Source organism: Neovison vison, chromosome 1, assembly GCF_020171115.1.
Source record: "Neovison vison isolate M4711 chromosome 1, ASM_NN_V1, whole genome shotgun sequence".
Lineage (NCBI taxonomy): Eukaryota > Metazoa > Chordata > Mammalia > Carnivora > Mustelidae > Neogale > Neogale vison.
The window spans coordinates 5195360-5209754 of NC_058091.1; the positions used below are offsets into that span (position 1 = coordinate 5195360).

General features: G+C 48.8%; 1 long non-coding RNA gene across 2 annotated transcripts in view; it reads left to right on the top strand.

The window, feature by feature from the left end:
* Positions 1 to 14395, top strand: part of LOC122902708 — a 44782-nt gene that overhangs the window by 4640 nt on the left and 25747 nt on the right. For both annotated transcript variants that reach the window (XR_006383853.1, XR_006383851.1), the window contains exon 2: positions 9673 to 9848. This is a non-coding gene — a long non-coding RNA (uncharacterized LOC122902708). The remainder of the gene's footprint in view (positions 1 to 9672; positions 9849 to 14395) is intronic.

The following is a 14395-nucleotide window of genomic DNA, read 5'->3' on the forward strand; positions in this document are numbered from 1 at the left end:
GAAAATGGTGTATAACATCTCACTTGTCTCTTTAGATCTAACCAACTTCAACAGCAAATATAGGCAACACTTAGCATTTACCTCTTCAACCACTTGTAGACCTCCTCTCTCATCTAACCTCTGCGTTTCCTAGAGCAACTTCATTACCGTGAGGTTTCCTGCAAACAGAAAAGCGTTCTCAAACCAGAACTGACCTGAATCTGTACTAAAACAGCAAGGAGCACATGAGATGGTTAAAAATGCCAGTTTTACATTCAGTGTCATTTTCCCTCAAGGGTTTATCTCATAATTTGTGTTTCTCAAACATTGTCAAATATTTGATCCTTGAAACCTTCGCCCAGCTCATTGCAAAGTTTAGAAATCCTGCTTGTTTCAGAATGTTGACACAGAGTTCTTCAACGTGCCAGGAACAGGCCGACCAGCCCCAGCTGTTTTCATGGAAGCCGGGGGAGACGCTGGCCGTCCACAGCATGACATTGTTCCAGCCCAAAACTGTCACTACCCTGCACTGAGACACATGGTTCACAGCTGAGCCTAAGTCCAAAGTGAATGAAAAAGTTTACTGGCCAAGTGCCAAGCACGAGACTCCCCTGACCTGTCTACCCTTTCCTCTGACAGTGTAGACACGCACTGACTCGTTCCCAAAAAAGCTGGTTTGTAAACGGGGAAGAGCTGTCCGAGAAGTATTCGCACAATGAAATAAACATTTTTGCCCATAATGACAGCCCCCCAGTGAGTTCAGTGAAAAGGGAAAACATTTACTTTTTAGTAATGGGTGAGTTTACTTACTCGGTTGCCTGCTTTGTTTATAGTGCTTAGTCGTTATCTCCGTGGAGGAGTCTTAAATCTGAATCCTCATCCTCTGGGGAAGAATTCCCGTTAAGGAATGTGTTAAGTTACGATCACGGGACTGTGATGGGTGTTGGAGCACACGGTCACATGCAGCTAAGATCGGTCACAAATGCTTCAGGTGGCTGGTGGCTATCACAGAGGCCTGGGCTTCTGTGTCTCTGTCCCTGACCCATCCAATGGCAGCAGTTCGCCTTTGACTGCTTCATGTGTCAGATTTCCTGAACCAACAGAAATGCAACTTCAAAACCGGTGATCCAGCCTCGCCCCTTACTCCCGTCCCCCTGTACGGGACGGTGCAAAGACGCGAGAACCAGAGCAGATCACGACTGGCGCCCACCAGCCTGGGCTACTTGCCTTCAAGGAATGTTTATGCCTTTGAAAGACTCACTATAATGGAGGTTCGCCTTAGCCAATTTCTGCCATGTGAGTGCCGCCGTCAGTTCTTCCAGGGCACAATTCAGCGCCCACTCTCAGATTGTCTTGATTGTTATAACCCGTTGATACAAAAGAGAGAACAAGGAATAAGTCTTATGTAATCCTCAATTTTAAGCCTGATTCATCTATAAAATCATTCAGTCTTCCTAAACTATGTGAATGGAATTTGTTTGCATAAATCTAATTCCACCAAAGGCTTCTAAACTGTGAACTAATTACATGATCTAATTTTGGAGCTTTTCCAAAGTTAATCTCTAAATTAGTTATCTTTTGCTTTTCTTTTATGTGTCATCTTGCTTTTTCACATTTCATTAGGTATCAAAACCAAGAGAGACAAAGTACAAGCTATTTATGTTTTATCAAGTCTCAAGATAACAGAAAATATTTTATCCCAGTTAGATCTACCGAAGAGCGAGATGGATCCTAAACCAATGTTTTAGCACAAATAATTATGGGCAGCAATATCTTAAAACAATTTGTAAAAATAATACAAAGAAGGACAGTTATTTCGCTGTATTTGATTTTAGTTTTCAATTGAAATGAACCTTTTCATGCCGGCATGTCTGTGCGTGTTGTATGTTATGTTCACACACACGGTGAGGGGTGGCTAGAAGGAGAGTTGGACATTATGTCAAAAGACATGGATTCAAGCCCCGTCCCATGACTCACTGATCGAGAGCAGGGACATCACCCACCATCAGGAGTGTCAGCTTTCTCCTTTAAAGTTGGGATCCACAGTGCTCTTCCAATCTGTTTCAAGAACTTGCCATTGAAATCAAAGCAGACAGTATATGTGAAACTTCATTGATGACATGTATAGGGTCCTAATAACATGTACTGGTGAGTGACGTAATTATGGCAATAACCCAACGTAAGATTTGGAGCAACTTACTTAACTGTACTGAGCCTTATTTCTTCTTATACAAAAGTAGATTATGAAAGGTTCATGGAGGATAGAGGTGACATTGCAGTGTCCCACTGAGGAGAGATGTATTAGTTAGGACTCCTTTGTTTTTTTTAAGGGACATGAACTCAACTTGAAATAGTTGAAGCAAAAAAAAAAGTCTATTGAAAGTTTCAAGTAACCATGGAAAAGAAGCAACAAAAGTCTCAAAAACCACTGGGACCAGAAATTTGAATGCTAGGAAGACTTTCTCTTCTCTCACTGCATATTGTTTTTCTTTTTCTTAAACGTCCTACACGTGCCCAGGACACACAGCCACCACCAACTCCCGTCCCCCAGCCCGCCCCACACATCTCTTAATTTTGCCCCAAGAAGAAAGATTAAAACTTGACTAAATTGCCCACCTCCTCATCCCAAGCCTGATCGCAGTTGAAAAGTCCCTGAAGGGACGCCTGGGTGGCTCAGTTGGTCGGACGACTGCCTTCGGCTCAGGGCGTGATCCTGGAGTCCCGGGATCGAGTCCCACATCGGGCTCCCAGCTCCATGGGGAGTCTGCTTCGCTCTCTGACCTTCTCCTCGCTCATGCTCTCTCTCACTGTCTCTCTCTCTCAAATAAATAAATAAAATTTAAAAAAAAAAAAAAAAAAGAAAAGTCCCTGAAAAGACCCTGGCGGCCCCAGGTTAGCTCAGAGGCCCTGGCTGGGAGCATGTCCTGAACCCCTGTTTGAACCAGGTGGTTGGAGGAAAGAGAAGCAGTTTTCCCTGAGGAAAGAGGTGGCACTCCCAGAAAGGAGGAAAGGTCAAAAGCAGTAAGTGCTCACAAATGTCGGAAGGTTGGCCTGAGCGCGGGCCTTTCCGCCACTCTCTGGAGAAGGCTACGTTAGGCTCATGGGTGAAGCCTTCTGTCGGGTGACAAACAAAACCGTGTCCTCCTGTGTTCTGCAGTTGGTATGAGGAGCGAATTAGAATCGATTCAGAAGTGCCTTCAGAAGTGTAAAGTGCTAACCCAATAAGAGGTAGACTAACGGATTCTAGTTCGCGCTGTGCCTTTCGTCTGGCCGCTAACCCATTCCAGTGGCTAATCTCCGGAAAGTACTCAACTGAGCTTCAGAAGCATTCTCTAGTTCTATTTTGTTAGGAAACAGCACCATTTCAGAGTTTTTTCATAGTTAAAATTTTATTCCTCTCCTGTTAAATCATGCACGCAATTTACTTGGGGCTATTCCTGAAATTTTTTCAATTGGAAAAAATGTAAATTACGAGATACATTATCCATCGTGTACACATAGTTGACCGTGTTTTATTTAGAGTATCACCTGAATGAACAGCAGCAAAGGAACAGCACAAAGAGAAACTCTTGGGAGCTGCACTGGTTTCAATGTCCACCCTACACCTTTTAGGTCTGTTTGCAGAGCTTTTCCATCCCTGCGCATCTCCTTGGTGGTTCATGTCAGCTACGGGACTCGTTCCGTTGGGCGATGCCTGTGCCCGTCGTATGCGGTTATCCGTGGCTCTGTGGCGGGGACTTCCAGCCCACTCTTGTGTGAGGTCAGGGTGCCGCTACATCTAGCTTCTCTGGGCGGCTCGTGGGGGTACCGTCTTCCTACAACGGGCGCCTCTCGTTTCCTACTGCCCATCCACGGGGTCTACGCATCTTATCCTTCAGGCCCAGGTTGAACTCGGCGCTCTGGGAGATCTTACCCTGTTCTCCCTCCCTGTTGAGGAGAACTTCCGTATTGGGGTGAATATGTGCTCGGAGCATAACCGTTGGCGCGTCTCAACGACGTAGCTTTATTGCGCTGCTTCTCCAGGCGCCACCCGTAGCTGTTCTGTCTCCCCAAAGGTAAAACCTGAGTGAGTGCCAAGTTTCTTTACAGGTGAGTGTGACGACCTTCGGTGCTGCCCGAAGAAAAGGATTTGTTTGTCGCTGTAAAAGTAGGACACACGGCAGCAAATTTAGCCAACTCCATGCTCCCGCCCCACCCCATGTGGACCTCTTACCTGATTGGGAGCTGGGGGTGGAAACTGCATGAGGTTTGCCCTGGCCTTTGTCCCTCGGGCCTGGGCGGCGGGGCCGTGATGGGATGGAGCATCCCCTGCCCATGGTTGCAGCGGGAGAGCAAGAGGATGGATGCTGAAAATAATATTCTGGGCTGAGGGCCAAGGTCATGGCCAATGAGTGTGTCCAAACCATGTCATAAATTAAAGTAACTATTGGAAAACTGGGAGCTGAGTTATGGAGCCAAAATGAGTGGGGCTGAGCCGCAGAACAAGCCAAGAGCGAAGAGAGGGAAGAAACGCAACAGACCACACTGTCAAAGGTCAGGCGCTCCTGCTCGCAGGCTGGCCAGGCCTTGGAGGGCGCCAGGCCCCCAGAGACACGGCCGGCGAAGAGAGCCTGCCTGCTCCCCCGCTGGATCGTGCCGTCTACTCTCAGGGACCCTCCGAGTTCACTCTAACTTAAAGCTCTTCACAGATGGGCAAGAAATTCTATTCTTTCGTTACTCTAATCCCCAAATAGCCAGGACACTCACAGAGGCGATTTCAGATTCAGTCATGTTCCCTTTACCCAAACTGAAACCAGCCCCCATTTTTGTGTAGCCCTTCCAGAACATCCCGAGTGCCGGGCCTGTCGCAGAGAAAAGCCCCGGCCGGGAAAGGTGCTGAGGCTGCGAGGTATCAACGCCGCACGTACAGGGCTCGTGATTGCTCGCTTGCTCCGTGGGGGCGGAGGGGACAGGACGGGACGCTGTTTGTGACAGTTTCCGTACTTATCTAAGCATCCATACACTTCCTGCTCTTCCCTCCTCTTCCTGTTGGGACATTTTTGTACGCGCCCAAATGCCGTAAGATTCCAAAGGAAATACGGGTACTTCGCGATGATCTCAATCAGCATCCAACCGAAGGCCAAGTGTTCTGTTACAGAATCGATCGTATCATAAAGACTCACCAGACTCCTTAAAAAAACCCACACGCAGTCTGATCTGATCCTTACACTTCTACAATGCCATGGATCTGTCACTGCGCACTCGTCTCGTGGAGGCAAAACGACCTTGCTGCCTCTCACACAGACACTCAGTTGTTTAATTCTCTAGAAACATTTTTTTAAAAGATTTTTATTTATTTATTTGATAGACAGAGAGAGATCACAAGTAGGCAGAGAGGCAGGCAGAGAGGGAGGGGGAAGCAGGCTCCCTGCTGAGCAGAGAGCCCAATATGGGGCTCCATCCCAGGACCCTGAGATCATGACCCGAGCCAAAGGCAGAGGCTTAAACCAATGAGCCACCCAGGCGCCCCTCTCTAGAAACATTTTTTACGGAAAAATCAAGCACATACAGCTACCCCAAGTTCACACGCATTAGTAATCCAGCTGCTTGGTGACTGAGCTCCTCCTCCTGTGTCATTTGGCCTTGAAATGCTGATGCATCGCCTTCTGGACAAGTTCCTCAGAGAAGCGCCCTCTCTCTGCTCAGTTCCTTTCCCCCACCCTCTCGCCGCTGCCTGAGGGGAAGTCAGGGAGAGACGGAACTGAGGAGCCCACCTCCCTCGTTGCCTGAACTGTGTAATTGGATGGAGACTCACCTTGGGGGCAGGAGGCGGAAGCATCCAGGTGGCCTAGGAATAATCCAGAGTCCACTGTAATTTTCATTCTCTGGGCTTGCTAATGGGAGTATAAAAATATTTTGGGTGCTGGAGGGCAAGAAAGGAAGAAAAAGTCGTTTCTAAAAAAAAAATAATAATAATAAGCCTTCTTTATTCACAACCTGACTCCCATCCAGTGAAATCGATCACTTTCGTAAAACTCCTCCCTCTCTGGTCGGCAAGTTCAGTCCTGGCCGAGGGTTGTTACAGCCCCTGCTTTGTGTCCAAGGATCTGTATGTGCAATTTCTCTTCAGCGTTAATTTTTTCTATCTGCATTTGAACGTGTCTCTTAAAATGGGGGAAGCACAAGATTCTTCTCCATGCAGGGACCAGAAGAAAGGAGTAAGTCGAGCTCATCTTACAGATGATCCTTAGCACTCAACACCTAAACCCATGGAGGGGAAGGGGCCTCCCCTCCAAGGCTTGTAGTTTCAGAAAGAGACTTCTTGGGTTTGTTGGGGGAGATGACGAAATGCACAAAGCAGCACCTAAAACGAGGGAAGGGAAACTTCTTCCTGGGCCGGCAGCACCAGGGCTGCTGCGGGTGCCACGGCAAAACTTGAGTGCACTCCAGGCTTCAAATGCTGTGTTAACGAGTGAACACCCACTTCGTTGTCTGCCGGATGGTCAGGTGTTGGTAGTAACTTTCTCTGGGGAGGTGGAGCAGCTGCCAGACAGAGATGGAAGGCGATCTGATGGTTAGAGACCCAAGTTCTAGTCCATTTGCCTCTGCAGAGCTGTGTCCTTGGGCACATCACTTCCCAGCCTTTTACTTTCCTTACCTTTATGGCACGTGAATTCAACTATCTTTTCTAGAACCTCTTCAAGGTTATGTTCTGTCGTAACAGCAACGGAGCCCAACAAGGACGCGGTCATTGTTATGTGGCCAGTGGATCATGAAATGTGCACTAAAGAATGGATTCCAGTGGCACCTTAAGCATGACTTCCATTATTTTCCCGGGTAGCCTCTAGAAATATCCTGAAACAGATCCTTAATAACAAACCGATAAATCCCCATACAACAGAGGAAATACCGTATTACATGAACAAACTAGATTCAAACAAACCAGACCAGGTTTTTATCTTAACAAGGAGAACAACCGTTTGTTGAATAGCTACTGTGCTAGACACTGTGTTACACCCTCTTTGTCCATTTCCTTTTTAATCTTCCAAACAAGCCTGTGAAATTATTACCATACCCATTTCACAGATGAGGAAAGTAAGTCTCAGAGAGAATAAAAGTAAATTTACTCATCACTCTGCTCCGATTCAAAGTCGTGGTGCTCTGCCCCCTTACTAATGTTTTTAGACACCACACTCTTGCCCAATCACTAGGAAATCACAAAAATGAATAATAACAGTAAAAATACCACAATGTAGGAATTTGGTTCAATTATAGGTCGAACGTAGGAACTTTCTCGAATGTAGGAACTTTGGTTCAATTATAGGTCTTTTCTTGTGCTCAGGTGAGGGCCTACACAAAGGGAGGCTTGTCACTAAATAGTTGTTAAATTAAAAGTAACCACCCCTTGCCAACAAATTTCATGTCTTCTTGGTATTACAGTCTCCAGTAGAATTTTCTGCGGTGATAGAATGGTTCCATATCAGGCACCTGGGTGGCTCAGTCCATTAAGTGGCTGCCTTCAGCCCAGATCATGATCCTGGGGTCCTGGGATCGAGCCCCCATTGGGCTCCTTGCTCAGCCTGTTTCTCCCTCTCCCTTTGCCTGCCACTCCCCCTGCTTGTGCTCTCCCTATATATAAAATAAATAAAATCTTTAAAGAAAAGAAACATTCCTTACCTATATTGTCCAGTTGGTAACCTTGTGTGGCTACTGAGCACTGCATTGTGGCTAGTGTGGCTAAGGAACTAGACCACATTTTATTTCATTTTAATGATTTTAATTTTAAGTAGCCACATGTGACTCATGGTCTCCGTATTGGACAGTAGGAGTCCAGGATAAAATGCTCACCGTATAGTAAGAATCTGGGTTTACCAGTGAGAATACAGAGGTGCTTTGAAGGTGTAGACCCATGATTCAATCTTGAGTTTTTCCAATATGACCCAAACTTACACCTTGTCCAGAAGTTTCCTGTATGATGTTGGGGGGGGGGGCGAGAATCAGGAATCTTGGGCCCCCAGGGTGTGAATTAATCATTCCAGGATTTGGAATGACTTCACATGGAGAACTTGATTGTCCTTTGGAAACGGGACTTTATTGTTTATGATGAAAGTTCAGATAAGAAACTCAGCAGAATGGAATTTGCGTGGGACCCTGGTGCTTGGGCTCTGCCATCGCAGGGGGTCACAGAGTTGGTTCACGTCCAGTTTATCTGAGTTGCAAAGAGAAAGCAATAGCAACAGGCCTGCAGTGTGTGATCATCGCACGCAAAGACGGGCATAACTGGTGGGGGGCCTCCCAGCAGTTGCTATAAAATAGTATTTCTCAACCTTTTTCGTTGACTTCTCCCTAAGATAACCTTTCAGACATTTCTTCCTAAACGTCTTCACCTGAGAAGTTTTAATATTACAGAAATACTGTTTATCAATTTACATACTATATGTAGTGCTTTAAACATAAAAATAATGTGACTTTTGCTCCCCAAGAACCAATTTTCTTGTTGGGGAGAGGGATGATATCACCTTGGCTGAGAAAGTTCTAGAATGAATGAACTCTTCTCGACTCTGAAAAGAGTCCAAGTGGAAAAAGCCTGGGCTCCAGTTCAGGCAGGCCCTCATTTTAGTCCTACTCTTCCTCTCAGGCAAATCAGTTAATCTTCTTAAGCCTCTGTTTTGCTCCTCTGTAAAATGGGGATAAAGATATTCTCTCCCTCCTTGCGCTGTTGGGAGCACTGCATGAGGTAGTGAACATTCATTAAGAATTTGTGGCATTCAGGGGCGCCTGGGTGGCTCAGTGGGTTAAGCCTCTGCCTTCAGCTCAGGTCATGATCTTGGGGTCCTGGGATCCAGCCCTACATCAGGATCTTTGCTCAGCGGGGAGCCTGCTTCCCCCGCCCCCACCTGCCTCTCTGCCTACTTGTGATCTCTGTCAAATAAATAAAATCTTAAAAAAAAAAAAAAGAATTTGTGATTTGTGGCATTCAGGAGGCATTCTCTAAATGTTAGCCAGTTTCACTCTTTTTATTAACACAGGAACATTTGGGCAGTGCAGCCAGTTTTCACGTCTCTCGTTTTCTGGAGGTGCCGTCTTGGATTCTTTAAGAAGGGGCTCTCTACTGTCGGAACAGCCACTTCTTCCGAGGTGAAGTTTCTTAAGAAATCTTACAGGATGTCTTCCTCCTCCAGCTCCAGGCATATCTTCCCAACACTCATGAAGGCCCTTCAGAGCTGATGAGGCTGAGATCACAGACAGCATTTGCCTGATATAAAATATGCACAGTAACACGGTCTTAATTAGATGTACATGTCTCTGAAGATATAAATAAATGCTTCCTTTTTGATATGTCTGATTTAATAGCCTAATAACAGGGGAATGTTGCTGAAATATAATTCAGAGGGTGAGAGAGAAATTAATAAACTCAAATATTTAAAGCTCAACAGCAATTAACAGCCCATTTAAAACAAATTTCCCAATTTTAATTTTATTTATCCTTATCCAACCAGGACTAAGCCTGGGGTTCATCATTATTCATTTTCAGACCTAACAGGTGCTCTGCCCTTTGCTTGGGAGGCACTTTCAAATTCCATTATGCAGGGCCAGCAGACCGTGGAGCGGACCACGGCCGAGGCGGGAGATGCAGAAGTCCCACCTGAATGGCCGGAGGCACATTGTTTTCCATTTCCCTATTTACTGTTTTTCCTTCTCTCGCTTCTTCAGAAACTGGATATTAATTTTGGTGCTGCAGCCTTAGCTACACACATACATCTGTACCCAGAAGCAGACACTGTTTTCTGGAAGGTCGCCATCCGAGCACGTCCGTGTCCGTGACCTCCGCTCAGCCAAGGCAGCACCTGAGCCCTGACCTCCTTGGTGAGCACCTGGAGGGCCCGAAGGTGAGTCTCCAGCGTGTGTGCTTAGTAATCATCCTGAGGTGGAACCCCACCCCTGGGATGGAGCGGGGGGCTCAGCAGTCTGGCGTTGTCCCCATCAGTACCGTGTCTGCCGGGACATCTGCATCAGCAGATGCAGTAGGAAGGAGGGCACCTTAGCAAACGCGCAAGGGAGGCCCTTTAGGCCCTTCCTAAACGAGGCTCAGTCCCGTGGAGGGCGGTAGTTGGAAGCACAGAGGGTTTCGACAAGAGTAGGTCCTGCAGGGCCCCGTGGGGGACAGCTGGAAAGAAGGGCGGGGAAGGGCCACCGTGAGAGGAGACGAAGAGCGTGTGCACAGGCTCAGCCTTGGGCGCGTGCAGAGGCTGAGGACACAGGGACCCCTGGCGTGTGGCCCTTACTGTCAGGGCTGCAGCTCGGGCCAGAGACACGACTTTGTTAGTCCGACAGACGGCAGACCTTTCTCTGAGAGCCCCTCCACACCGCACAGCGGGCCGCCTGCGCTCCTTTGCCTGATTCTGCCCCCTTGGCCTTGGCCACGGATCTCTCCCAGCTCACTTCTCTCTCTCCCGAGAACTTGGAATTGGAATTAGAGGTACCCACTCCCTACAGCTGCTTCGACCCAGCGGAGGCAGCTCGGGGAGCCAGAATTGATGTTAGGCAGGTGGTACAGAGAGAGAAATGAAAAGAACTGGAAAAAAACCCAGTCTCTGCTCTTGGCCCTCCCTCGGACCTGACTGCACTTCTGGCCCTTGGGGTCCATTCATCTGCAGAATTTCTTCCTCTTGCTTTTTGCTGGAAGTCGTGTGGGTCATGATCTCTGTACCAGTGAAACACTGAAATAGTCATAGTGACTGAGGAGACCTTAGATGTCATCGGCAACTCTGGAACATGCGCCGAGGGAGGGGACCTGGATGCGCGGCCTCCCAGCACGCAGGAGGCTTCTGCACCCCTACCCTTCCTGTAGAGAAGGTAGGGGACACGGTGGTTGTGCACTGGATGTGACAACGGAGCAGAAACCTGCCGGAAACCGCTCCCGGGATCAGAGCGCCGCCGGTGAGCCACAGTCCTGACGTCGTAGGCTCCTGGGGCTGCCAGGACAAAGGACCACGGAAATCTCGTTTCTCACTGTTCTGGAGGGCAGAAGTCCAAAGTCGTGGTGTCAACAGGGCTATGCCCCCTCAGGGGTTCTAACCGAGCACCTCTTCTCTGCCTTGCCCCCATCCCCGTGTGACCTCCTCCTCTTCTTTCTGTCCCTCCTCCTGTGAGGACACCTGTCGCGGGATGCAGGGCCCACCCTGGGAAACCATGATCTCATTGCAAGATCCTTAATTTAACCACATCTGCAAAGCCCCTTTTCCCAAATAAGGTCACATTCGCCGCTTCCTGGGGTTGGGATGGGAACCTATTTTTCGGGGGGCACACATGTGTTTTGGGGGTGCCGTTGGTCAACACTGCCGATGGTAATGGCAGAGGGAATGTTCATCGCGCTTCATGGAATTCCTGCATCTTTCCTGTCACTTCCTGGTGAATGTTTGTTGTTTTTCTTCTAAGTAAACTTTCTCGTGCTACATAACAGCCCATTTACGACTAGATTTTGTGCCAGTCAGTCTGGCTGCTCAGGGGAGAGAGGCACCCAGGGTTCTCTGTGGAGTCTGGCCCAAGTAATAAGATACTAATAATAAGATACAAAGATAAGATACAAAGATAAATAATAAGATACAAAGACTAATAATAAGATACAAAAGATACAAATAATAAGAAACAAATAATAAGATATAAGGTGTCTGGACCAATCCAATGGCAGGTTTTGTTTGTCCCCTCTTAACTCTGAAGCTTGAGGGACAGTGTCTCCCTTGAGGAGCTATGGGACAGACACAGAGCCACGGAGACGAAGCCACCTGACACTGGCCCGGTGGGGAGGGGGGGCGATCCGCAGGGAGCAAGACCCAGGCAGCTTCAGCAGGAGGAGAACAATTTGCCAGTTGATGGGACCTGAAGGTAAATTAGTAAATCCTGATAAGCAGGTGGAGTGGGGAACCCAAGAAGGGTATATTACATTTTACCTGTTAGTTCAGCTTCTATTTATTCAAACAACCTTAAGTGATAAAAAGATATTCCACAGTTACTGGGGTGGCTCAGAGAATTCACGCAAGAACCAATGATCCACTTCTGGAACTGACTCGGAATCCAGAGCAGATGCCTTCACTGAATGCTGCTGTTTTCCAGAATTCCATCACAGACAGGGCTGCCCGGGGTGCCGGAGGCAGGGGCACCAGACTCCCGTCAGATGGGAGTCTCCTGGCCGGGGACCTAAGGACCGGCCTCGGGACCCAGACTCAACCCTGGGCCTCCTGGCTCCATGAAGGGGCCTCGTCCTGGGTACCTCCACCCTGGGGAGCAGGCCCAGCTCCGGCCCAGGAGTGAGTGAGCTGGGGTGTGCCATGGGGTCTCTGTGGGCTTCGTTCTCAGGAGTGGGTGGAGGAACAGTGGAGGTGAGACGCCTTCTGGCATCTCAGCAAAGACAATTCTCAAAAATACCTGTTTTATGACGCCCCTGACATTTATTGCCGGGAAACTCTTCTCTGCCCCAATCAATACAGATGCACAATTGGGCCAATTTATGAATAGTTCATATACAACAAATGCATGTCTTGAATGCTCAAAATGACAAAAAGTCTGTCACACATTTCTGACCTCCTGAATCCTCCTGAATCCTTCCAGACCATCAGTGCAGCTGGAGCCCAGCCCTGGAGGCAGGTTCTGCGTCAACCTGGGCCCGCCTCACCCCTACTCCGTCTCCCTCCCGATCCCACTCGCCCCCGACGCAGGCGTCTACTAGCTTCTTGTCCGTGAGAGGGATGAATGATCCGGGATCACCCTCAGGGTTACTGCGAGTTTGGGGGCTGTAGGGCAAACCAACGGACAGATCCATGGACGAAGGGGCGGGGGAAGCAGGTGATGCTGAAGGAGCTTGTCCGCATACAAATGCCCCAAAAGCCGCACACGCAGGTCACGTGGACTGCCTTTGAAAATCACCCTGCGATATGACTACGTCATTCTTACATAAGTCCAGTAAAACGAGGATGAAAGAGGAAGAAGTTTGCAAGTTCTTGTGAGTCAAGTGGGCAGTCCCCAAATTCTGTCTTCCCAAACCATACCAGGATTTTCTGCCCGAGGTCCAAGGGGCACCGACCGGGCTCGCGTTCTCCCGCGTGGGCTCTTTGCTCCTCCTCTGGGGACCCACCGCCCTCTCCCACCCATGGGCCTCTGGTTTCCTCCCTTCAGTGGGGCAACTTTCAGTTCGGAGCCATTCTTTTTCCTTAGCAATTACTCCTCGAGCAGTGGCCACACTGTCCAGCCAGAGAGGCCCACGGATCCGCCCTCAGTCTCTCATCAGCCACCTCACTGGAAGTTTGCCTGCTAACCAGAATTCCATTCCCTAGTTTCTACCGTGAAGCCAGCACAGAGCCACGACTCAACCCCCCTAATCGTACAAGTTTAGAACGGAAGGAGGTGCGGGACCATCTACTTCAGCTGCTTAGTTCACCGATGAGGACATGGATGGGAGGCGTTAAGAACCGACGCAGGCCTACCACTACTCAGTCCCATCCCCCTCCTTGTTCACTGTATGTTCATCAACGGCCCTTTGGGCAGGTGGAAACAACCCATTGCTAGTTTTGTGTAATGCTTTGTGACCCAGAGAGAAAGGGCGTTACCTAAATGAACAGGTGAGTAAATATTTCTGAGGGAACGTTAACAGTATCCATGCTCTTGGGCCGCACGTAGGCCTCTCTGTCCTGCCTTCCCAAGTTCATTCTCCTTAATCTGCACTCAAGGGTTCTCTGAGGCCTGTGAGGTCAGCTGAGAGGGATTCGGGAGATTTGTATAACAATAAGGGACTCTTGACAGCCAAAGAACTCTCAAGACTCAGAAGGAATGAAATGACGAAAGTGGAAAATTAAACTCACTGCTGCTGAATTTCCACCAGGCCTCCCCAAGCCCCAAAACTGTGCAGTGGTTGGTGTGCAGGGCCCAGCCAAACGCTGCTGACTTCCAGAACCCACCGCTGCGCGAGCACCGTGCAGAAAGCCTTCCCCAGGCCCGGCGGTGTGGAGTGTGAGGCTGGGAGCCTACAAGCTCTTCTGGGCCAGCTAACTCTTGTCGCCCCAGACCAGAGAGGTGAAGTGATTTTCTTCAGGTCACACAGCTAACGAGTGGCCGATCCAGAGCCTTTAGAAGCCCCTGGTCTTTCTGTGAAGGAAGTGGGCTCCTTTCTTCCACGGCAGTGCTGCTGGTGGACGGTTCAAAATCAGCTGTGACCCCGAGCTCCGTGGCACCAGATCAAGAATCGGTCCTCCGGAGGCCGGTTCTGCCCGGTTCTGCCCGGTTCTGCGGAGCTGGCCCGCTCTCACGCAGCCCAGCGTGACACAGGACCCAAACTCCCACGTCAGCTTCTGTCATTTCCCGTTCAAAATTCTTCAGGCCCGGCCTGGCTCGTTCAAGCATCTCATCCTGGATCACACACACACACACACACACACACACAGAC